The 27,271-nt window shown below is 38.5% G+C and overlaps 2 protein-coding genes across 5 annotated transcripts in view; one reads left to right on the top strand and one right to left on the bottom strand.

Moving 5' to 3' along the window:
- Positions 1–27,271, top strand: part of LOC131681574 (protein phosphatase 1L) — a 111,187-nt gene that overhangs the window by 49,662 nt on the left and 34,254 nt on the right. The gene's annotated exons all lie outside the window — the stretch shown is intronic.
- LOC131681573 (dedicator of cytokinesis protein 9) overlaps positions 1–27,271 on the bottom strand; it is a 314,839-nt gene that overhangs the window by 285,800 nt on the left and 1,768 nt on the right. The gene's annotated exons all lie outside the window — the stretch shown is intronic.

Below are 27,271 nucleotides of genomic sequence, written 5' to 3'. Positions count from 1 at the left end.
GTGTTGGTACTATAGTTTGTAGGGGATCTTGGTGTGGATGACTTTGTTTATCTTCCGATGATGAAATATTTACCACTTGGACACGATTCATTCCTGTTAATGGGCAGAGGTTTGTAGAACTCGCCAAACATTCCACAGATCCAAAAAAGCTGATTTGTTTACCGGCGGTTTCCGGATTGGCGTGGATTGTGGATCAAACATAGTAGAAGAGACGGCTGAGGAAATTCAATTTCGTCTGGAATTTACAGGGATGAACGAATTTTAATTGCATTTCTAAACGAATCAACATTTTTTAATTCACAACTTCGAATGGCAGCACACAAAAAATTCTTATTCGTTTGGATTTCCCTGCTATCGGAAAGATCACGTCATACAGCTGGCAAAGCTCACTAGCAAGCAAACAAAAACTACGATACTAATATAACCCACACACATATTAGCGTAGCGAACTTCGGATAACACTTTCGGTTATAAATTTGCATAACGTGTTTTCTAATCGACTCAAGAAATAGCCTCGTTGAAGGATTTAGCTGCCTTTGGCATTAGGGAAGTTAGGGAAGAGGAGTAAGCAGAAAAGGCAAAAAATATTCCGTAGCTTAGCGAACGTGATGACGAATAGAAAACACTCTGATCGGTCGGGGGACCAACATTATGCTACTTGCTACTCATGAAGAGAATATTAGAAATTTTACGCGGTAGGTTTTATGCTGATTATACAGGGTGGGCATGGTAGCTGTCATCGAATCTATACAGTGATGTTGCCTTGTCGAGCGTAATCCAGGGAAAGTGGCCAAAGGCACGTAATCCTGTTTAGTAGGAATGCCAGAGAAATCAATAGCTGAGCAGCCACCTGAAGACGTTAATGAATTGTTTTCTGTAATAATTAGGGCACAGTACAATGCGTCGTCTTTTTAAACTTCAATGCACTGAATTTTTTATGCGGATTTTTTATCAACGCTACTTTGTACGCGGTTTTAAAAAACTGTGTAATTCAAGAAGCCGCGAGAAACAAACGCGTTAGTTCAAAAGAAATTTCGGAGATATGAAGTGTTTTCCTTTGAAACTCCTTTCGAAATTCATTTTAACACTTTTATTTTTTATGTTTGAAACAGATAGAAAATAAGTACAATTGCACAGTTTTGCCACAGTTTTCATATCATTGTAAGGCTTTACTACGAAGATTTATCTTATTTCTGCAGTTCACTCTAATTTACTAGTTAGAGCAGTTATTTATTACAAAACTAGGAATCAGTAATCCACAGCACTAAGAAACGCATTGGCAAAATTAATGTGGTTGAAGAGTTCACACAGTAAATTCCTATAAAAGCTAGTACCACAATGATGTTCAAATTACCTGCATTTGCGGGTCTAGATCACTAATTAACAATCGCAATAGTTTTGATCAGATTTGCCGCCTATAAGGGTTCTTGATACCCCCTGGGACCTTGCCAAGGTCCAAGTTAATGTTACACCTATTTCTCAGAGAATTTCTGACCGATTTTTACAATCTTGATTTCAAATGAAAGATACATTGAATGCTATTGAATTTTATTCAGGTCTGACTTTTGGTTCCGGAGTTATAGCCTATAACTTATAGGTTGTTGAGTAAGGCCACATAAGAATTTCTCGTGTAAACCGTTACAATCGTACAACCTCATAGGTTAAAAATCTGTTGAAATGGACATCAAATTACTTGATTTGTAGATCTAGATCACCGGTGGCCAATCAAAGATTGTTTGAAGTTATTGTCCACTATCGACAATTCCGGAAGTCCCGAGATTCGGGAATCTTTCAGAATTATCGGTTATTTGGTGATGACTGAACTGATTTTGACAAACCAAGTATCAAATGGAAGGTATAAAGTGCGATTGGTCGCATCCCCATTGACCCCCTCCTACCGTTTCGGTGGCCAGCGCTATAAAAGGTTCCGGCAGTCCCGAGCAAAATAGCCATCTCTCAAAATTAATAACCTCGCATCCGTTTCTAGAAAATGGTTGGGCCGATTTTCACAGAATTAGTCTCCGGGATCAAATCACCAAATGGTTCTAAAACCATAAAATACAGCGGCTGATGCAAATCTAAGAATTTTGGTATTACAAAACTAGGAATTCAAAAATAATATCCCAGTGCTGGAACCTGCCTCCGGAAATCCGAATTCCCGGAAACCGAATGAATTCACACGATTCATCTTTAACTAGTCTAAAAGTGGATGAGGACCTGAATCCAAAACACCCAAATGTGCCGAATTGGTTTGGGAATTTGCCATAGCTATTGGCATTTCAGTTTTGTGGGTACCCTCGTCGGCCTATTACGTAGTAAAAAAATCAGGAGCCCCTCCTCATTCCCCCTGACAATATCAACAATATTATCAACCCAAAAGCTTGACTTAGTGAAGTTCTAAGATGTAACAAAGTTTCAATTTCCAGCTATGGATAAAACATTGGAATTGAAACCTGAAAAGGTAGCGGGGTACCCTGTCGGACACATAACGGTTAACCGCGGCCCTCAAATTCTTTTACCATTCAGTTCGTCGAGATCGTAAAATATCTACATGTGTGTGCGCATGCGTTTCTTCAGAGTAAGTTTTAAAAAGCTTGAAAAAGCCTGCCCTGTAGTGTATTGGCACTGTGTGGGACTCATGACTCACTTTCATGCCTAACCACTACTAACACTTGTTACTATTTTTCGCCCTTCTTCGCCACGGAACCATATCATGGTATTACTTCGTGGGGGGGTCTGGTTGTGACTTCTTCGCACCTTTCTTTTGCTGACTAGTTCCCCGCAGCTATTTTGGAGCCACAACGGATCCATAAAGTCACTCGGACCTTTGAGCCATTTGGCTCTCAACCCTTCTCTTCTCTCTTTTCGTCTCCATCTATCACCATTTAGCTCTCGTCTCAGTGAGCCGTTCAGCTGCTGATTCCATAAACCATTTAGTTCCTGTTTCCGTAGAATCATTCAGCTACCAGTCTTATTACGATACCCGCGGACTGTCTTCGACGGTGAACTCACCCTACTGCGACTGAGAGTTCCTCGACGGAGGAATTTCTCCCGACACCGATACACGCTTCAAAGAGTGTCCCACATCAAGTTACATCACGGAAAAAACGTTGTGGAAAATTTCCTGGTGGACCGATCCATTTCAATCTTTCAGACAGTAAAGTGAAACCCATTAGTAAGCTTTTGGCATATTTATTTCATCCAACTTCAATACCATAACGGTACGCTCACACCTTACATTTGATTCCAATTATTAGATTCTGTACAATATCTGGCTGCAGCTTCTCTTCTACGGCAACCTACTTTTTCTTCATGTCCGCCTCAGATTTGACCTACTTGGGATGCATCCGTAGTGCCTGCTTCATAATTACCCACAATTTTTCCATGGGCCTTAGCTCCGGTCCGTGGGGGTGGTTCGTGTCCTTGGGTACGAAAGTGACTCTGTTGGCTTTGTACCACTCCAGGCCAACATTTGAATAGTGGCACGAAGCTATATCCGTCCCTCGTGTTGCTTCAACAGAGGAAACAGAAGCTTCTATAGACACTCCTTGAAGTAGATCTCCCCGTTTACTCCCGGTAGACGCGAACGGCGCACTCCGTTTTCCACATGACCAGATCGCTTGCCAAATCATATATTTATTGGCAAAATTTCTGCTTCCTTACTTTATCCGGAACATCAAACTTGTGCAGTCCGCCTTGACGTAAGCCTCATCATTTATTATGAGACATTAAGGCTTCGTCATAATTCGGATGTACAGTTTCCGGGCCCATTACTTTCCCACCGTATTTTGCCGTTCGTCACGATTTGGATCCCTCTGCACTTTGTACATGTGGAGTTTCTCCCGGTTCTTTACTTTCTGAACGAAAGACTTGGACAGGTTCCACTTTTTGGTCACATCCCTGACCGAAGCATTGGAATTTCGGTTAAACGCAGTCACTATACCGTCGTGATCCTAATTACTAATAGAACTTCCATTCTGACAGCATTTCTCCTTCAGCTCGATGCTCAGAGTTTGGTAGTAACGTTTAGTCACAAGACTCACCATTAACTGCACGATTCCGAGTTGTTTTCCGATGTCCTAATGAGAGAGTTGAGGATTCTCCAGGTGCTTGCGTAAAATTAACTCGCGACGTTGCTTTTCGGATGACGCCATTTTTTTCTAATTTTCGAAAAAACTGGCAGTGATAAAAATACTTTTCGGGTGACGCAATTTTTTCCAATGTTCGAAAAACTGACAGCGATAAAAGAACAATGTAAATAATACACTCTAAAATATTTCTATTCAAATTTTCAAGATAAAATACCCAAAGGGTTATTTTCTACAGTGTCTTTTTCGTGATGCAATTTGATGTGGGAAAGCCTTATTGAGCCAAGGTTTATCGAGATCTATTCGTTTATTACCCGGCGGAGAAACTACCCTACTCCGACTGAGAGCGGCGAACTTTCTCTTGATAACAATGTCAGTTTCGTGAGCCAATTAGCTCCTATTTCTGTCACGATATAGTCGGATAGTTCACGATCAAAATTCAATATTTTGGAGATTAGACTTCTTCGAAGAACTGTCTAGATATAAATAGAAGCATCATTTGATATAATGAATCTAGTGATTAATTCCCCTAAAAGTGAAAAAGAAAATTTATTTTTCCAAATAATTTACCTAGCAGTCTAGCAGTCTTCAACAAAGTTCCAGAAAATTTGTTGTCAAGAACTTTGATGAAGACACTAAAGCTCTACTTTGCAACGGTAGCAAGATATGTAGGGTTACTTGCAATAGACCCCTCAAGACAATGTAACTTTTTATGATTATTTTATTATTATTATGATTATTTTATTATTATTAAAAGGGTCTTTGCAAAGTTTTTGTCAATTTTCGAATATTTTTAGGTCAAATTACACCCTAAGAAACTTCCTTAATCGCAAAAAATCACAGATGTCTTTGATTACAGTTGAAAGTACTAACTTTTTGCTTTCGATAGAATATAAAAATTATATTGGGTTACTCAATATTGCCATCTCGCGCTGAGTAAGAAAATAATACACCAAGAATATATGTAGTCCTTCAAATTATAGCAAACAAGAATCATAAAGAAGAATTAGCAATCAATCGTATTAGGCAACGCTTCAAATATTTCCCAAATCCTGTGAAAGGATCTTCGCGTCTGTGCAATGACGTTTGTGATACTTCAGTTTTCATAAAACCTGTGAAAAAAATATTCTTCGTTCAGATTCGCTGTCGGATGATTCGTCAATATTTATACCAGCTAGTAAAAATAACGTATCTTCTGAAAATGAATTAATTGTTTTTTTGACCATCCTCAAACTTTAGACACCATTGGGTCTGACGATAATAACAACTAGTGCAGTAGACCGAAATTTGCGATATGTCTAGAAAACTTACCCGTGTGATGTTTTCTATACCCGCCGAGTAGAAAATAGTTTTCAAAAATGTCAGTTGTTCGAATAAATCGATATATACCTCGTTCATTCTTTATTTGTGACCTCTTGTGCCCCATCGGACAGTTACCCTATCGGGACTAAAAGTGTTCCATTACTACCGATCCGGGAATGCAATTCTTATGCACACTTACAGGAAAATGATACCATGGATACAAACTAACGCATAGCTGTGCGGATTCTCCACAAAATGCATCGAAAGCAGCAGTATTAGCTTTGCTTCCAGATGCCATGACCTGCAATACTGTACCGTAACGCTGTATGATGCATCGGTCTAACCCGGTAATTGTGGCCACTTTTTAAGGAATCTTCGTGCCACGTTTCCCATAGTGGAAGTTCCACTTCAGCGATTTGTCAATATGCACCGTGAAGCTTTAGTGTCTTCCGCAAAGTTCTCTACACCAATAAATTCTAGAACATTGATGAGGACTACAAGCTTTTAGCTAAATAAATTTGGAAATTATATTTTCTATCTCACTTTTAGGGGAATATATATCTAGAAACTTCGTAGAAGAAGTCTGGTTCAGGCGTTAGTGAATTTTGATCGTGAAATGGCGTTTTAAAACACTGTGTGGTGGTGAATCTACCCTACTGTGAATTCCCCGGCGGTAGATTTCTCCCGATACCGATGTTCATTTCCGTGAGCCACTTAGCTTAGTCCCGATCTACTCGATCCAGTCACCGGCGGTGAATCTAACCTACGTAACTAGCCAGGCAGTAGGTGCTGAGATCTGTCCAGTGATTCTGTGTATGTGTGTATGTACCAAATAATCTCACCAGTTTTTCTCTGAGATGGCTTGGCCAATATCAACAAAAAAAGATGTAACATCGCCATATGCTGCTATTGCATTTGGTTCGGAGTTTTGGTTCCGGAGTAACGGGTTGAACAGTGAGATCACAATTGAATTCTCCGTAACCCGAAAGATGCGATTGACATAATTTTTATGCAATAAAATCTTCAAACATTTTTCGAAAAACAAATAGGTTTTTTTGATTATAGAGGTTTTAACCTTAGGGTCATTCGCCTCTTTTCGGACTAGAGAAATTTCTTTTGGAAAAATCTCTAACCCTATGTGCGGGGTTGGGAATCGAACCCAGGTGGGCTGCGTGCAAGGCAATCGATTTACCAACTACACTATGCGCGACCCCTCAAATAAGTTAATTGAAATCGCTTTCTTTACCTTTAGGCCCCATGTGAAACTAAGACATAATTTTGTTAACAACTTAATAATCATATAGTTAGATCGATTTGCAATTTTCGACAAAATTAAGGGCAATAATGTTTGCTGGCAGATTCTAACATTTGGTGATTTTTAAATGTTTAATGAACCGTCTGGTGATAAAAGTTTCCAGAATATCCTACACAATCTTCACACTCTCCTGGTAGTTCTAAGTTCAGGGGTGAATCGCTTAAGTTTTCGAAATTATTCTTTTGTTAGGCAATCGACACTCGAATGACAAAACTAACAAAACAAGCTCAACATGTAGAAAATGAATAAATCAAATCAAATGGCATGTTCCCTAAATTTTTGAACGATTTGAGTCGCAATAATTTAAACATGTCAAGGCATAAAGCAATGGAATGGTAGATAGTTATTCTGTTTTGTGCGATTATTTCATTATTGCATTTATTAACTACACTCTAACTGATCTATTTAATAGAACTGAGCTATATCGAGTAAAATTTCAATGACGGGCCACACCTGTATATCCTTCAATCGCAAATCAGAACCAGAAATAAAACCCCACATATTACGATACAGTATAATGTCCCACTTTGCATGAGACATACTCGACGCAGACAAGTTGTCCCGGGAAAAAGCGAGACACTTTCATCGGGTAAAAGTACTTCATTATATTTTCCCGCACTAATGGATCGGTTTTAATGCGATGAAACGAGGGCACTCCTACGTGAGCGACGAGAAGACACAACCGCGGCCGGTCGGTTTTATTGCCGGTCCCATAAGAGCAGGCACATTTTCCCACACAAACTACGCCCCAGAAGGAGAGAGGAAAGTGAAACTAGATCCAGCTGGGGCAGCATCAGGTTACATAACGCCATCTTCGTCCACCCTGGCAGTTAGTGGCCTCAGCCCGGCTGGCTGATAGTTGGGAATACCAGGAAAATACATAGGAAAAAAGAGCGAGAGAGAGAGAGAAAGAGGAGAGCAGGAATCGAAATGATGACCCAGTTCCGGTTTGGTTTCATGAGTTTCTGTGAAGTTTATAAACAAACGGAGCCGGAGGGCGATTGTGGTCAAACACTATCATTTGAATATAAATGTTTTAGTGAAGGGTGCTGCAAAAGTGTCAAGATGTTTGTGAGCCTTTCTTTGGAGTAGCTATTTTTTTAGACAATACGGCACCCCCAGTAGCTAAGTAAATATCAGTTCAATTGATTCCTGATCCAGCAATAATAAAGTAGACATTCCCTAATTTATGTCAGTCAAACTATTCGTCTCCTAAGGAGAACATTCAGCGTGAGATTCCAGTGATATTAATTAAACTCTGTACAGTGAAATTATTTATATGACATTTCTACAACACTGTTAGTTCAATCATCTCAACAAACACGTACCTACACTTTTACCTTATTGCAAAATCAATTAATATATAGTCACAGAAGAAAATCCCATTTTCGTTGAAAAAAATATCGCTAACTAATTTTTTTTGTCTATACAGAAAGTGTTAGACTATTCAGTCTATTTCCATTCAATAATACAACATTTGAACAACATAATACGACAAACAATATTTGGCAATGAAAATTGGATAACATTGACTCTTTAGGAGGCATCTCGAAAAAATGCGTTGTGCACCATAACTCCAAATCTGCCGAACCAATCGCTTTGAAAATTCACACAGTTATTCACAACATTGCCCAGGTAACTACAGGAGTGCTTTAAAAAATTATTATTATTATTATTATTTTCACAATAGAATGTTTCCCGATTATTTCTAGCGAATATCGGATTTTTTGCTTCCCAGCGCCACAAAAAATTCAAAATTCAGGAGTTTTCCCATTATTGAGGAATTATGTGAAAAAGAACTGTGAAAAATTGTTCAAAACCTACCGGACCAATCCAAACAATAGGTCCAGTAGATTTTGAGTTATGATGTACACCGCAAAACAAGTTTTCAACGAGGTGCTGCCGAAGATTCACTGTCATTCAATTTTCAGTATTTTACCATGAAGATTTGAGAAATTATTGTTCAATTGTGGCATTATTGTATGGAAAGTTAATGAATACACTAACATTCTGTGTATCATCTTAACATTTTTTTGGGAAAAGTACCATTTTCACCGAATTAACCTCACCCTAACGCACGTATGACCAGCGCCGTGCATCCCAATTACATAAACATAAACACCTAAATAAAGCTGGGTCTTTTTTCCTTCCAAACAAATCATTTCACCTCCTAAAACAGACCACCACCAATCAATGTATTTCTACACCACGTCGATTTTCGCCGGAATAAAAAAAAGTGATTATCAATAACCCCTCCCGATAGTTGGCTGTCCAGAGTATAAGTGACATATTACAGGGACCTAACGAATGAATTCATCACATAGTAAATAGTTCTTTTGAGAATTATCGGCAATCGGCTACCCAGAGCATTTGTTTCATAATAACACTGTTGGCATTCATGCTAACACATTCCTCCTTCCCGTGGTACATTGTGGTGGATGCGCAGACGCTTCCTCCTGTATTTTTTTTTAATATCTAAAATAGGATGGGCTTTGAAAAATCGTTTTTCTTATGCATATTATCTTTTTATGAGTTGTTTTCTAGAAAATGTTTTGTTCTAGAAAATTTTAGGACTTTCTTTGATGCATTTTTTGTCGTAAGTGATGAAGTTTCTGGTGCTCAGATTTCAAAAATTCAATTAGGTTAGACTAGGTATACGAAACACATTTAAAAAATATTTCATGGTAATATTATGCCTTATACATCATATAAATGTGTTTAATGTATTGTGTGGTTGCAAATTCCATTCAAATTAAGTGAAGATTTGTGTTTGAAATGAATTATTCATCGTTTAACATGAATGTTTCACTATGAAACATTAGGAATTAATGTGAAACAAGTTTATATGTTAATTTTAATTTACGAAATAATGTGGATTGACACCTATTTTTGTTAAGGGCTAGTAGGATCCACTAGTGCGAACAACTGGTGCTAATGCCGCGACTGGCTCATTCACCCTACTAGATTTTAAATTAAGATTTACACCGCGTTTTTAGAGATATATCCGGGGATTCGAATTTAATTATTTGAATGTTGCATTGTTGTATGAAATAAACTAAGCTTCTTCGATCATCAAAATATATTAAAAACGTTTTTTTACCCAAAAGTGGAGTTTTGGATTTTTTTTTTTGGGCGGGCATAGCGTGGTTGGTAAATCGATTGCCTTGTACGCAGCTCACCTGGGTTCGAATCCCAACACCGCACATTGGGTTAGAGATTTTTCTTAAGAGATTTTTTTAACCGGAGGAGGCGAATGACATAAAGGTTAAAACCTCTATAATCGAAAAAAGACTGGATTTTATTGTTTCTACTCGTCAAAAATTGGCACCAGCTTGGGGCCAGTGAGATGATAAATCCAAACTAGCACAATAATTGGACGCTAAATCCAAACAGTTAATTCGTCGCTGGTGTTCTATCTTACAACAAACGCCATTTGATTTTTAAGAAAAACAAAATTTATCATTGCGATTGTTCATTCACATCCATCTAATACAGCATGATCTACTTCCGAACCAAAGATAAGCGATTTAACATCATCTGTAAATCGCGTGGTCTAACTAAATAATACACGGTCGTAACCGATATCACTATGGACCGATCAGATGAACGTCGGTTAACTGTGAGCTGCGAGCTGTTTACGAAAAAATATCTTGTCTACGTACCCGCCCGAGAAGTAGAGATTGATGGTGTAGTCTCTGATATGAGCTTTAGTTGCGAAGGGCGACTGAAGGTTGGCTCTTTTAATAACCCTTTGCTTCAGTCTGTGATTAATCTGCATTGCAAACCATTGCGTTCAGCAAAAATCGAGGAGTATAAAAAAGCTACTCATTTTCCATCAGCCTCATTTCGTTCGTCTATCTGTTCATGGAAAACTGAAGCATTCTTTTAAGAAACGTTCCGAGAATACTAGAGGGTTATGCCACCGACAACGACTAGGATCCTTATTTCACTAAAGAGCTGACAAATTCATTGAGTGAAAATCTTCTAATGTGCCTATAAATTTCCGAAAGAGGAAAAACATTTTCTCTTCTAAGTTTCCTCGTATCCCTCGATGGGCCTGTAAATATAATAACTCGAGATAGTGCTATAGCAAAAGCGAAATAAATGGTTCCTGGTTTCGGCAATCTTAGAAAGTAGCAGGAATTTCCACCTGGTACATCAAAAACCCCAAGTGTCGCTATATTTCAGCCAGAGATTCAGCCTAGTACTGGACTGGACAGATAAAATTCTCTGATATCGTTGACTGAATATTGAAAACTTTGAACAGTGAGAAAACTTTTGAAGCAGTTTTCTACTAAATAGCCCTTCTTGAGTGATCGTATCCTTCTATGGCTAATTCATCGATCGAAGTCACGGATTTGATCACTGTTAGCAGAAGTATTATCGAATCTTTGATACCATCTATATTCAAGTTTTTATTTACGGGACTTTCAATCAAATTAAAGGGCGAACACGAAATTATTGCGACACATTCAACAGGGCATATCTTTTTTACCATTGGGTAAAAATCAACCAAATTTTGCACACTTTCTCATTGATGTGTATTGTTTACATGCTGTCGAACTCGAAGTCGTGTTTTTCGATTCAACGAAAATGGAGGTGAACCAACACGAGTCAAGAGAACAAATTCCTTCCAAACATCTGGAATTTCCTGACCTGTCGCACCGGCAGTTGGGAAAAATGTTGAACATTCACCATTCAACCGTCTCCAGAGTGTTGAAGCGGTTCCAGGAGCGGTTGACGTTGGACCACGGCAAAGGAGCTGGAAGAAAACCGGGACCGGAGAACAAAAAAGGAGGGAAAGGTGAAGCGGATGATTAAAGCAAATCCCAACGTCTCAAGCCGTGATTTGGCTAAAAAGATCGGCATGTCGCAGAGCTACGTCCAGAATGCAAAGAAGAGAGCTGGACTACATACATACAAGGTACAGAAGTTCCCAAACCGCGATGAGCCGCAACAATTGACGGCTAAAACTCGGGCACGGAAGCTCTACGAGAAGATGCTGACAAAATATGGCTGCTGTGTGATGGACGACGAAACGTATATAAAAGCCGATTTTAAGCAAATTCCGGGGTTGGAGTTTTCCACCGGCAAGAGCAAGTTCTATGTGGACGACAAATTTAAGAAGAAGAAAATGTCGAAGTTCGCCTCCAAATATCTCATTTGGCAGGCCATCTGCTCTTGCGGACTGAGGAGTGAGCCTTTCGTGACAAAGGGCACAGTAAATGGCGAGATCTAGTTCTTGCAGCAGCACGACGAAGCTCCGCTATTTTGGCCAGTTTTGGCATCATGCCACTATTCTAAAAGTGTCCTGGAGTGGTATGAGGCCAATTCTGTCCATTTTGTTCTAAAGGACATGAATCCGCCAAACTGTCCGGAGCTGCGCCCGGTGGAGCAGTACTGGGCAATGATGAAGCGGGAACTTCGGAAGAGCAAGAAGGCAATCAAAGACGAGAAGGACATGTTAAGAAAATGGAAAAAACTGAGAAACTGGTACTGGATGGCACTGTTAAGACTTTGATTGAGGGCATCAAGCGAAAATTCGTTCAATTTTACACTCAAGGCTCCATCGATTAACTTTTCTTTTGATTTTTGAAGTAAATATATGTATAAAACTACCCCAAAATTTTGGTTTGATTTTAAACATTATAAGAAAATTGGCATGACATTTTCGGTGTCGCAATAATTTCGTGTTCGCCCTTTAATCTTTCCTCGATACAAGGTATTGAAGTTGTCACTTGCCCATACTGAATCAAAAGCAAAGATCTTTGCATAGCTTCCGTATACAACCCACCGAAGTCTTGCAGACTGCACTAAAACCCTACTCACAACTCAGCTGATTCTAGAAAACTTAAAACTCCCATGGTATGTCACTTTCTGCTTGATATTTGCGATATTTCCAGATATTACACGAATCCCTACACCACGCATTTTATTTATAATGTGTAGGGGAGAGTGAAGATACGTGATCCTTGGGGATATTTGATTCTCTTGACCTATCTCATAATCTATACGCATAAAGTTATGACAATATAAAAAGAAAATTAAATATTTGGTCATTCATGATGTTTAAAAACAAATCTGATGTATTACATTTGATTTAGAAAAGTTGTATAATACTTTAGAAAGAAGATCTTTTTACATTTTTTTTGAACGGTTGTATGAGATCGTCGAGTTAATCATTTATGAATATTTTCAAGTACGATTACTTTCTAAAGGCTTTTGTCTAGAAAAACACGTTTTTCGAATAAAAAGTTTCACAACACCTACACAAAAATTCAAATTTTGTTCACCTCATACAACAGGTATCTTTGATCCTTGTAACGCTGGGGATTCTTGATCCCTATCATTAGTTTTCTCAAACACTTTCGAAATGCATAGAAAAAAAAAATTTCCTGGCACTATTAATTGATCTAAAATTCCGTGAACAAATGATGATATAATTTATTGAAAACCAATTAAACAGCACTGATTTATCGCAAATACTTGTGTTGACTTTCTACTGTGGTTAAAGTTTGTCGTGCATCTAAAAAGGTAGTCTTATTATTTAATTTGTCAGGATAGGTGGTTACCTGAACTTTCGTGTCTATAGGTCATGGTGTGCTTTGTTTCTTTAACCCAAGTAGGCGGGGCATCAAGTTGTTACACATTTTCACAAAAACCTCGTTTTTGCATGATTTTCAAAATTGTTCATATTACTAACAGGACATAGCATTCGAATTTAAACATCATTCATAGCTCTAACAATTCGAATTGACTACAAGATGGCAAATTTTGCAATTGATTTTTTTTTTCATTCAAAAGTTATGAGAAAAAAACAAGGGTACAGTGTTTTGTCTGGCTTGATGGAGAGGCAAAGAATCTCTGTCATTGTTGTAAGCGCCTTCTTTACTTTCCCTGATACGGTCTTTGCTACTCTGATGATGGAATTAATCCCTCTTGTTTATGTCTTGCCTAATAGTGTTTCTCCTTGTTGTAATTGATAATCAAATCATAGGTCTTCTTCTTATCAAAATATTAAAAATCGTATATCTAGTCTTTAAAAATATTTTTAATTGCATCTATTAGTCTGAACAAATAAAAATAATATTAATATTAATATTTAAAAAAATCAAATTTCAAATCGATTTTAGCTATTGTCTCCTATTTTTGAAAAATATAATTTACCGAACGAATAAATTGGAATCGTCAATAAAAAATGATATGAAATTGTTATGCATCGCGAATTTCAGATGCGTGCACCTCAGGTTTTGGTTTGTTCCAAAGTTTCGAGTGGGTAATTACCACATCGATTACTTTCAAGTGGGTAGTACTACCCATACTACCCACGTAATCCGCCGGCCCGGACCTAAACTCATTAACTGGAAGATATGAGGACACCATTCAATTGTAAATTTTCTCACCTTTCCAAGTGAATTAGAAGATCTAAAGGCAAAAATAATTTTTGAGTTAGATGTATTGTAAGAGAAACAAGTTGTTTACAAAAAAGGGTAATAACTCTGTAACGATTGACATTTGATGGTATGTGTAGAAGATTTCTTTTTTTTTTTTCAAATATGATCCTGTGGTACCCCTCAAAAGGTTCTTAACCATGAACCAAACCATTTGTATATTAGTAACCAGTAAAATTACAAAATTCTGCAATCGCCTTTTTGTAGACATTTACTCTTCAAACGCAAAATGGATTGAACCAACTTAGATAAAGTTGATGTCTTGGTGTTTTGAATTCATCTCGTCAGTAAATGGCACGAACTTGGGGCCAGTTAGATGATAAATTCAAATTCGCACCGAAATTTTAAATAAATATGTACTTCGAATTCACAAAATACAAAATGTACAATTTCATTAAACGCAAAATTATCTTCATATGTAAAGCAATTAGCAAAATTCCCCAAACAAATGAATGACAGATCACAAAGGCAACCTCTATCAAAACGGTAATTAAAATTCGAAACCTTTAGCCACGGCTGTACTTTTCAACCTCGTATACGATTCCACTCCCGTAATGGTAGCCGAGACAGACCGATAAACGCAACCTCCCATCATCCGGCTTTTTGTGTCTGACTTCCCAGCCCGCGTCGCCTCACATGGGGGTACAGACTGGGCCGATCTATCCATAAACACAGCTTGGAAAAACGCCCACCCACTCACCGTTGCTGATGGTGTCACGCAACAGAGCAAAGTGCAAAAACTGGAGCACCATTGCTTGCACAGATGCATGATGCTGGTAGGTGATAGCACACCCGCATCGACCTTTGGATGGGTGGTGTGAAAATATATCGAGCGTTTTCCCGGGTAGCTCAAGCAGTGTGGCAGACAGAACGACGAAGCGCGACGTCTTAGACGATAGCTGATAGACAGCTGCCACAGCATTCTGCAGTTATGAGCAGCGTAGTAAAATGAAAATCAACAATGGTTTGTTGTGTGTATAGTTCTACTTTTCGCGCTAATCGATAAACCTGTTCGGCTGTTCCAGGCGGCAAGTGTGTGTGCGGAAAGGTTTCGCTGCAATGGAAGACGATTGGTTTTCAGTTGATCACAGTAGAATCTATCCACCGATGGTCCGGATATTTGTTCAATGGCGTCATGCGACTACCACGACAAACGAAATGCTAAAGTGGAAATACAGGATTTTTTTATCGTCATATGCTGAGATCAGCAGGCACTGTGTGGATAATGTTGCCAGATCTGTTGTAATTTTAGTTTATGTAATAAACTAATGGAGTCGGCGAAGTCCCGGTGTGATTCGCTACACCAAAATAAATACCCACGATAAAAATAAAATAAAATGTACGGACGACACCTGTGATGAACACATTGTAAAAGTTTAAAAAGATTATTTTTTTATGGAATGCATTTTGTTACAGGTTCACTGTTTGTTTTCTGTTCGTCCGAGAAGAGAATGCAGTTAATATAATATGTTGACTGTTGAGTAAGTTTACGATCGCTGTGGTTTATAGTTTGACACGTTTCTGACGAAAGCAGAAATCGAACTATAAAGAAAAAAAATGTGTGAAAGATTTGGCTGCCTAGAAAGTATGTTGTGGCATATATAAACATACCAACTGTGCGGAAGTTAGGGCTGAATGGAATTTTGGGTATGTGTTCGGAAAGAGCATCATCCGTATTGTTTGAATCTTCTGATTTCAACGGAAGAAAAAATACATTACAAATTGATCCACAAATGAGGCAAATGTGACACCAGAAAGTTGATTACCCACAATCTAAAAGTGTATTATGCAGCAGTTTTTTGAAAAAATGGTGAAATTTAAAGTTTTTCTACTGACTCCACAGTGATCTAAGAATAGAAAAACTTAATGTTTTCTAGGGTAAATTTAAAAGCAAATATGTACGAGTAATGCAATTTGTATGTATAGATATTTTCCATGACAAACAGTTTACTACTGAAACCGAACATATTAGAATGAATGCGCTGTACCAAACAAATGAATGACGAGGGAAACAAACGAAACATTCCATTCAGCGCGATGGGCAATCCCTCCTTTTTCAATATTATCCGGGGATGTCAATTTTTCTAAGCTCTGGTGTTGTGTCTCTGCTATACAATCAGAGCAATTATTGTTGATGAAATCCTTTTATTATTTTATTCGAAGAGCGTAGAATACTACACATAGTGAAACTATCTCGCAAAAGTCCGAAACAGCGCCTTCTTCTTTTGTTTTAATCGGAATAATATTTGGTTTTTCGTAAATCCATATAAGTTTCTTAGAGAAGAAAAATTTAGGTAAAAACTATTTTTCTCCACTAAGGAGAAAATCGTTTGAAACCAGCTTTGTGAGTGAAGGGCACAAAACCTATAACTAAATTAGTTATTAAATTTGCGTTCCGACTTCGTCTCATCAGAATCCGACACTAACTTATTGACAGGACTAAGCTAGTTAATGCTAACTCTAAAAAAACGAAAACACTTTTAATGTTTCTGAGCAAACCTCTAGTCCTGCGTGATGTCCCGCAAAAAAGGAGTTCTGATAAAGCTGATGTGAATTAGTGAAATCGAAACTTGGTTTGGCTTAGCAAGCCAATGCAAAGTGCACTATGCTATATTTCAACTTAGTGGAGAAAATTTAGATAAAAACTCGCTTCCTTGCGAGACATCACGTAGAACTAGGAAATAATGTAGTAGACACAAATAGTGTTTTCGATTTTTGGAGCTAGCGTCAATGCGGCACTAGCTTAATTCGGTCACTAAGTTAGTGTCGGATTCTGATGAGACGACATCGACACGCAATTCCATAAAAGTTCTTCAATGTAGAGAAATATTGAACAGCATTGAACAAGGAATCAGGAAACTATTTGCGTAGTTTTTCAGTAAAACAGACAAAATTCCATCTGGTCCAAAATTTTGGTAAGCGTAGAGGAACGTAGGCTCAGAGATCTGTTGACTAGCTAGGATCCCATTGAAAAAAACGGTTTGTTATTACGAAATAAATTGCAAATATAGAGTGAGTTAGAAGTTTGCATGTCATTGAGAAGTCCAGTTTCCTGTCTCAGTTCGTTGACATGGTACAGCATTTTTTGGGTTGATTCTGAATTTGTGCTGGATATGGCGCTGGAACATGCTATATTATTTACTTGCACACCCAACCCTCATCTATTAGAAAGCTACTGACTAACAAAGCAGAGATCAAGCAGAGTTGCGCTGTTATAATTGTCACTCAATTGAATAAGACGGACTGTGTTATAGTCATCGATAAGTTTCGAAGTAACAAGTGCTTTTGTAGACCAACGTTTCCCAAACTTTTTCGTATGCTATCAATATGTTATTTTCAGTTTGTTGAGAAACAAGACTTGACATTTCAATCTGCACTCGGAAAATATTTTTTTTTCGCGGACCCCCAGCAACGACTTTACGGCCTCCTAGGGATCCGTGGACCCCTAGAATGATGAGATGCTAGCCCATTTAATGCCGGGAATATTGAAACCTCCTAATACAATGATTTTGTAATTTAATTTTATTTGAACAATTATCAATGAGAGTGAGTTCAAACGCCCATCAATTAAAATAATATCAGAAACACGATTGGATGGAATATATTGAGCAGAAATGAAAAGCGAGAGAGAGAGCAATCAATAATTGTTCTATATCAGCGCAATCGGGGAGATACACTAGACGTGATTTGAAATATGAGCAGCAGGCAATGAGAACTCCACCACCACTCTTGGGAGTCATTCATTCACTTTACTGTCGTTGTTTACATTGGTAATACCATCCTAATATTCCCGATCGGATGGTCTTCGCTGAGTGTGGTATTAGCTTCCTCGCTGATGATGTTGACTGTTGATTTGGAGGTACTGGTTGCAACATTTGCATTTATCATTATTGCCTGAGCCGCAAACACAAATTTGTTACTGTCCTAGATAAGATTTTCTTATGGGTTCCTATGCATAGTTTCCCTTAATACGCCGTCAGTTCACAAAACTGGTATGTATTAATTTGCCTTTGGTATGTGTATCAGTGCAATACTAGCTTCTTGTGTTATATATTGCAGGGCTCAGGAAGAGATAGATTAGAAGAACCCCGAAATTCACCATTTAGGATAACTGGAGAATAATTCCTTCATGTACCATTCATCCACTTCTCCGTATTGTGATATGAATTTTTTAAAGTCTATCGGAAGTACTTGTAGCAAAATCATGTGTTGTCGTGCCTTTATTTTGCCATCGTCCATATATACAGAGATTTTGATACTAACGAATTAATCTATTGGCATAAGCAGTTCAATAAATCAGTGCTGGGATATCTATATGATGGAAATAGATAAAGGTGACATCCGTAAATGTAAGCTCCTTTTGCATTGTCATTAATTGTTGCACATCTTTTATCTAATACGTAGGAGACCTAAACACAATGGTCACCAAATTTGGTCCGAGCTGAACTTTTTTGTCTAGGGGATCTACGCATATCCACAGATCATCGCAGTAAGAATAAAAGTAACGATTTTCTTTGGTTTTTTTTCGATAAGCCTAAGGTATCTGTTTTTTGTCGTTCGCTGCACCCTGACTCGAGCAGTACAAAATATATTGAGTTTCGTGATCGGTTTATTTCGGTAATTGGAAACAGACCCAACTAATGGATCTGTTGATGACAAGTGCATGTGGTTTGCTTTGCAGTCAACTAACATAATTGGAACATAGCAAGTAGACATTTGTTCATAGTTTTCTGAACATAGGACGCGTTTGACACAATATTGAATTGCACGATGGAAAATTCTAAACGTAAGTAGGAAAAAACTGTTCCAGCTTCTTGAACGGTTCCGAGACCGCAGTGTTTAAACCGCAGTGGTCTAAAAGTTCAGAGCAAATATCGTGTTGGAGATTTGCAACAGAAGCTGAAATAGAAGATGTTGAGGTCGTCCGAGAGAAACCGAGGACTCTCGGATAGGGGAGTCGCCAAAAATACGGTGGTAGCTGTACTGCCCATAAAAGCATAAGAGTCCCATATGGAGTTTTGCCGAATATGAGTTATCTGTTGGATTGTATTCTGTATCAAATCACAACGCACAAATTAGATTACTAAGCTTGTTTAGAAAATATCGAAAAAAATACCAAAACATGTTTGTCCCTTCCATAAGGCTCAATGAACATGTAAATCTTGAAAAGCGTTTTTCTCGGCTTGCTGTTTTTTGGACTCTTATGCTTTTATGGGCAGTGTACTGCCGTTATAAACATATCTGTCCCATGTTCTATGGGATTCCCTATATACATGGGACAATTATGCGTAGAACGGCAGTGTAGTACCGTACGAAAAATTCATTTGCGAGCAGGTTACCGTTCATTCTGCGCATCCAAGCAACCAAAAAGGATAGTGAAACAAAGTCTAGTGGTCAGAGCAAGCACCCGAATGTTGTGTACATGGGATGGCTTCCCTATTAAAAATGGAGGTTTTGTGGTTCTCTTGAAGCCCTTCTTAAAACTTATAATGCACGCATAGTGTGCTATAAAATTGGAATTGCTACTTGGGTTCCCATGGTTCATCGCAGCACGGGCAATATCCCCAGAAAATTCAATTTGTTTTTATTAATAGAGAAAACTGATGATCTGGCAAAGAATTTGCAGCTGCGGACTCCAGATAAGCACAGTTTTATGTTTCAATAAGTGCTCCACGAAGAGCTGCGAAAACATGACTGAATTTACAACTTAACAATTCAGAACTAGTCGGTAAATATTGGCAGTAATGTAGTGCAGTAATGCAGAACAAGCTGAATTTATTTGAAATATATAAATATACAGCTCATATTAACAGGATCATTCTATAGTAGGAAACGTTGTATCATGAGATCCCATTATGTAAATAGCTGGCACTAGCTGGAGTACGAGGAAACTTGGTAAAGATTGGGTAGCAAAACCTGGTGGTTTTTGGTCATATCCAGACAAGAAACGGGGTAATGGAAGAGCGTCTGCTCTTAATGTCAAAAGGGGCCCTAAACAACATCTTCGGAACGGGTAACCGAAGAAGAAATTCGGTGCCTCGTCTGCTATGTATATCTAAGATTACAACTCCATCATGAGGCTAGGTGTCGTAGTTCTGGTGAGGAGGCATGTCGACTAGGGTGTCCCAAAATGACATCATATTAAAAAAGTCGCCGGGTTCACTTCTTAAATGAAAGGTTACGGGACCACTTTCTTCTTCGGAGTGAATTTGCTAAAACGTTCCCTACTGGTGGCGAATTTTGATTTTTCGAAAAATGGGCCATTTTTGGGTAAAATTTCAAATTCATGCTTGTTGAAGTGCTTCTGAAATGTCTTACATTTTTTTCAGCATTTTTTATTTTTCTGGAGATCAAAATGGAAAAGTTTAGTTAGTTAGTTTGAACAAATTTTGAAGTATAAGAGCGGCTGAGCCCTTAAAACTGTAATTTTTGGTGTTTTTCATTAGTTGTTCTTCAAAACTGGGTATCTACAACTTTTTAAAAGTATAGAGAACACTTGAAATAGTTGAGCCGAATAAAGAGGCGTAATTTTGCTGAAGAAAGTGTATTGCTACGGCTAGTGGGGTATGAGTTATTTAAATTTTTGCTTGATAACCTTTTGACATTTTATGCTATTCATAAAAAACTAGGAGTGGGTAATGTCCGGGACGTAACCGCGGTGTTGACGTAGGACTAAACTTTGGCATATCATATGACATTCATGGATAATTTGAGCCAATGCACTTTTTGAATGAATGTTTACTGGAAATTTCATGTCGAATGAGATTGCCACATTCACTGATTTTCTAGGACTTGCAAAAACCTTCGGGTTTGTAGATTAATTTGATAAACATTTGCTTATATGAATCACTGGTAAATGTACACAAGAATTGACAGGCGCAAACTTATTAAATGGAACTTTCTAATTCAATTCTTTCTCCATTATGTTTTCATCCTAAAAAGAACGGTTTGTAGATAACTATGTTTGGTGATACCAGACGAGAATCCTTGCTAACGATTCGAACCTTGCCCGAATTCGCTTCTGCTGCGTACATACACGAACATTCCCCTTTCGCAGCTCACATCGAATGAGCATTGTATATCGGAATGCGATCTCTTTTATAAACTTCTTAGTGCAGATGGTAGTCCATCCCTTTGTGCGACAAATGAAAATATTTTCATCATTCCACATTCACTAATGTTCTAGAAAGATTTGCAAAAACCACCATTCAAAGCACGGCTAATTAATGCTTTTACAAAATCATTTCTATCAAAATTTACGGTAAAATCTACTACACAATTGTTTTAATTATTTCCCAACAAATCGCGCAAAAATCTGTTCCGTACAGCACAGCGCAAATAATTGACGTTGGAAAACAAATCGGCAACTTCAGCTGCCAAACACTTAGAAACGATCGAAGCATTTTTCCGTTAATATCACTTTTCTGACTCAAATTGTTGTAGGTATTTTATTGCTTCCGTCCAATTGGTCAGTTTATTGGTTTTATCGCACATTTTTCGGATATTATTATAGAAAATAACTAACCCGATAAGAGGGAAGTTATTTTCCAAAGCACGAAATGGAAATTTCAATTGTAATTCTTCTGAGAACGATTTTGTGGTCCTAATAAGGACTGTTTGTTGTGAATATTATTTCGCCGTTTCCCGCTCGGCATGATGATTATTCGCTTGGCATGGATAGCGCACAGATTGGTATTTTCCAACAAACTAACCAGGCAGGCCTCGCTGGCTTCTTAAAGGGCCATTACGGCTGAGCTCCGGAAGAGTAGGTTTTGAAATTCTGTGTAATCTCACGGACCAGGCACTGGAAGAGCAGCTTGCGAATTAGTAACTCTGTCCACTTCTGAGAGCAATGAATTTCACGCAGGGCGACGACTGTTCTTGGTTGGCAGCGATAAGGCAGTAGCTATGATTTGGTTGGTGGTCAAAATGCAGCTTCTCGTTGAGCAGCACACGTACGTGTGTTCTGCTCTGTGGCTTACACACGTCTGGCTTTAAGAAAAACTGTGACACCCATATTTATAGGTTTTAGCATTAATGTTGATTCGCATTAAAAGTAGTTTTTGAACTTTTTAAACAAGTTTTACATAGCAAACAAGGTATCAATAGCAAGCGTTGAACGTTTTCCTTTCGATTTATGAAACAAAATTAGTAATTCCTTGAGTAGGAGAAAAGTTATTAGAGTTCAAAGTGTACGTAACGCATCCGTTTTGAAAATTTTGAAATGACACCCAGTATAGTAAAGAAAGACGTAAGTCCTACGTCAAAATAACACTGTTCTACAAAATAAACAATTTCAGTGTGCTCAGTCTGCATTTTGTTTTTCGTAAAATAGGAGGAAAATGATGAAAATGGCGTTTTCTTCTTGTCTCTACCACATCAGAATCAGTTTTTATGAGCATTTGACGAATTTTTTAAATTTTTTTGGTATATTAATAACCACCTAGCGGGGCTTAAAATTATGAAAATTAAACAAATATGTCGAGTTAGTGGCAAGTTATGGCATATATTTGTATGCCGAATTGACTAACGCATTCAGATTTTGTATATACAGTCCCATTCCCATGTTAGGTACCTTAGAGTGAAGAAAAATGCAGAAGGGTGAATGTTGAAAAACTGATCTTTACGTTTTAGGTCACACAATTCCGAAATAGTCAATTTTGAAGGCTTTGTATTTTCGAAAAAGTTTTACAACAGAATACAGCGCATCTTCTAGTACATTATTTTGGTGAATAAGCAAGAAGTAACTATGGAGAATTAACTTTTCTAAAAATAATTAGAGACTTGGCATCATTAGTAAAGTTATCATTATTTTTATAATTGATAGTACAAAAAATCATCAAATTCTTATTAAACCCGATCCTGACGAACTAAAGACAAACAGAAAACGCCGTTCTAAATCACTTTCCTTCTATTTTCCGAAAGACAATATTTTTGATGAATTGCTAAAAAATGTCGAAGGTTATAACAAAAATTTATATTACTCATACCCCTTTTACCGTAGCTATACGCTTTCTTCAACAAAATTACGCCCCTTTATTCGGCTCAGCTATTTGAAGTATTCTCTATATTTTTAAAAATTTGTAGATACCCAGTTTTGAAGAACAACTAATGAAAAACACCAAAAATTACACTTTTTACTAAGTTTTAATGGCTCAGCCGTTCTTGTACTTCAAAATTTGTTCAAACTAACTAACTAAACTTCTCCATTTTGATCTCCAGAAAAATAAAAAAAATGCTGAAAAAAATCCAAGACAGTTCAAAAGCACTTCAACAAGCATAAATTTGAAATTTTACCCAAAATCGGCCCATTTCTCTAAAAATCAAAATTCGCCAGCAGTAGGGAGCGTTTTAGCAAATTCACTCCGAAGAAGAAAGCTGTCCAGATACCCTAACCCTTCATTTAAGCCCAAGTTAGCCCGATGACTTTTTTAACATGATGTCATTTTGGGACACCCTAATGCCGAATAAACAACCAAACAACCTCGAAAAATCTAAACGAAAATACAGGATTGAACAATCGGCAAAGGGCACGGCAACGTTTATTGACATCTGATTGTAAACTAGGTACTCGAAACATCAGAACCCTGTTGGAACCTGCAAAGGCCACCCTAGTTGTTCTGGAGATGCAAAAAGTGAAGTCCACCTTCGTAGAACCTCAGGAAGTCGATATGCGGCACAGGAGAACGAGAATTCTGCGCAGTAAACCTAACTGCGAATACCTCGGTCAAGTATCACACTTATTACAATGGCGGCAAAAAGCAGAAAACGGAGTGGATTTTGTAGTGCTTGGTAAGCAGCAGTGACGGCACAAACACACAGATCACAAGGGAAGAATTCTTTTGCCCGGTTATTGGCACGGAGATCTTCCACTTAACTACCGATGAAAACGGCTTAAGGTTGATAAATTTCGCCGCAGCCAGAAGCATAACAGTTTGCAACACCAATTTTGCACGGAAGAATATTCAAAAGTACACCTGGAGACACCCTAAAGGAGAAACTTGCCCGCAAATTGACCAGGTTTTGATGAACGGTCGGCACTTCTCCGATGTTATTTTTTTTATTTTGAATATTTGAAGTTTTAACTTTAGGGTCATCCGCCTCTTTTCAGGTTAGAGAAATCTCTTTTGAAAAAATCTCTAACCCTATGTGTGGGGTTGGGAATCGAACTCAGGTGAGCTGTGTACAAGTCAATCGATTTACCAACTACGCTATGCCCGTCCCCTCCCATGTCATTGATGTTAGAACGGAATATGGACTCCGACCATTATCTAGTGGTGTGTAAGATTCACGTAAGGTTGTCCAGCATAACCCATTCCAGGCGTAACAGAACCATGCGAACAAATATACAGCGACTACCAGCTGAGGAAGTTGTCGATGATTGAGTTCGATGAACGAATCGACGATCGTCCAATGAGAGACAATCTGAACACAGTGTGGCAACAGGGCCATGAGGTGGCCAGTACAACAGCTACTGACCTATTGGGTACCACATGTGGAAACCAGCGGAACGACGCCGAGCGCCAAAGAGCGACTGACGAAAAACCAGGCCAGAAGCCGAATGCTTGTAGCGGCTACACGTCAGAACAGGGAACGATTTAGTGAGCTTGGGTAACCCAGAAAAACTTCATCGGTGTAATACGAGATATGACGCGCGGAAGCTCGGGAATCTATTTTAACAGATCGTACAGAAGTGACTATCGGATAGTAGGAGCCCTTGTAGTTGCTATTGAGTGAACCAATGAGTAAAGAGGGCGCAAACAGAATAAGGATTGGGGATGATAGACAAGCTGTGGCTCCATCCACACTAGACGAAGTGCGAAAGCTGAAAAACTGTAGGTTCGTTGAGAAGGGCGGAATTCCGGCTGAAGCTCTAAAAATCAGGAGCGACCGACTGTACAATGCCATCTACTGCGTGATCTGGATGATCTGGGTGAATGGAGAAATATCTTCGGACTGGTTGGATGGCCTCGCATGCCCTCTCTTCAAAAAGGGCCATAAACTTGAGTGTAATACAATACCGAAGCAAAACGATTCTCAATGCCGCTTACAAAGTATTCTCTCGTGTTCTGATTAGCAGACTGCGCCCGTTAGCTGAATCCTTTGTCGGCGAATACCAAAGCGGGTTTCAAAAAGAACGATCAGCGACGGACCAAATGTATCTTGCGACAAGTTCTGGATGAATTCAGGGAAACAACTTGCGGACTCACAATCTGTTTGTGGCCTTGAAGGCGTAGTACGATTCAGTGGAGCTTTACGAACTGTGGTAGATAATACTCGAAAATGGTTTTCCGACAAAACTGATTCATATGACGCTGGATAGGTCAAAACCAAGCCATATGATAGCCAGAGAGACATCCGACTCGTTTATGACGTTAGATGAATTGAAACAGGGCGTTTCACTCGCTAATATATCGTTCAGCATAGCCGTGGAAGATGCGATACAAAGATCTGATGTGCAAAGAAAAGGATCCATCTTGGCTTCGCGAACGACATCGTTAGTTAGCGTTGATCGCAGAGCAGTGGAAGAAGCAAAAAGAAAGATTGCGAGAGTCGGACTGACTGTAAAGTCTAACAAGACATAGTACATGGTAGCTGGTAGAGGAAGAAGCAATCCGAAAGGTTTTGGATCCGAGGTGGAAATCTATTGGTAATCGAAAAATTCATATGACTTGAAACAATAGTGACATGTGATAGCGATGTTAGCCGTCAGAAAAGACGGTTTGTTGCGGCAGCACATATGACTTTCTGTGGTTTACGTTGTCAGTTAAAATCCCATAGCCTACAGACATGCACAAAACTTACTCTTTACAAGTCGCTGATACTCTGTACGGCCATGAGGCATGGACGTTGAAGGAAGTAGACTATCGAATTCTCGGTATGTTTGAGAGAAGAGGTCTGCGTTCAAGGCTCGGCACAGTAGAGAATGGAGACAGAATGGCACAGACGCAAGGAACGAGCTGTATCAAGAATACAAACATGTTGACATTGGAAAATTGATAAAACACAGCAGATTAGTAGGCTGGACATGTTATGCGAATGCTGGAAGAGAGATTAACTTAAATTATACTCAGTAGCAAACCGGGAAGAAGTCGTCGACTTCGGGGTAAACCTCACACTCGCGTGCTGTGGGCGTTCCATGAGTCTGGAGACTGGCGGCCTATGATCGACTGACCTGGAAACCTTAAATAGATTCATGATTCGGAGTGCCCGGATTGTTCGGCCACTATGATGATGACGATAGGACGTTCCGTCGTTATTACATCCCTTTAAGTGTGCGAATATTTCGCCTCGATATTCCGTAATCTAATAGCAATAATGTTTTCGTAAACTTGAAGAAAATTGTTCGTATTCAAGACTAACTAGAAGTTCATCGCAATTCAGAACATTTGTACGAATTCCAGCTAAGCTAGCCCTTAGGACATTAGGGAATTCTATAAAAAATCAGCATAACTGTACAAGATCCAGGGGCGTTAGTTCCAAAATTTTACGTCACATGCATAGTCAAATGCGGGAACGTAGTAAGGCAGCAGTAGAGTACTGTCAGGGATATAATCGGAATTATAATTAGTATAGCTAATTCAAATACAGTGAAGACCCGATTTTGTCAGTTTTTGACCCAATTTTGTCAACCACTCAAGGTTATGAGGCTATTTGGAGAGCAGAATATTTTAAGAGCTTTGGTTTATTAAAAAGAAACAAATATATTTTGTCAGTGTTCCCATTTTTCCAACCTTATATACACCAAAGGGCTGACAAAAACGAATATTCGCCGTACACTGATTTTACGGAGTACTTTAAGTCACTCTTTGAGAAAAATGGGTGAACCTGAAATGAGTCAATTTCGTGGCATTTTTATCCAGATTAGGTTTAAACAAATTTAGAAATGCATCAACAAAAACAATAATAATAAAACCGGAACCGTGCAAGCGCCTACGCAACCATCTGCGGTTTACCTAACATATCTCGACAAACATGTCAAATGGTCCTAAGTGCAAATGAGAGCTTCTCTTTGTTTACTTTCTCTTTCGATTATTACGGCGTCATCGTAAAACTTTTCAATATTGTTTCCGGATATATCGAAAAACTCTGATTTCGACTAACTTATTCTGCTA

The sequence above is a fragment of the Topomyia yanbarensis genome, chromosome 2 (assembly GCF_030247195.1).
Source record: "Topomyia yanbarensis strain Yona2022 chromosome 2, ASM3024719v1, whole genome shotgun sequence".
NCBI lineage: Eukaryota > Metazoa > Arthropoda > Insecta > Diptera > Culicidae > Topomyia > Topomyia yanbarensis.
This window is presented reverse-complemented; position numbering and strand designations above follow the sequence as displayed.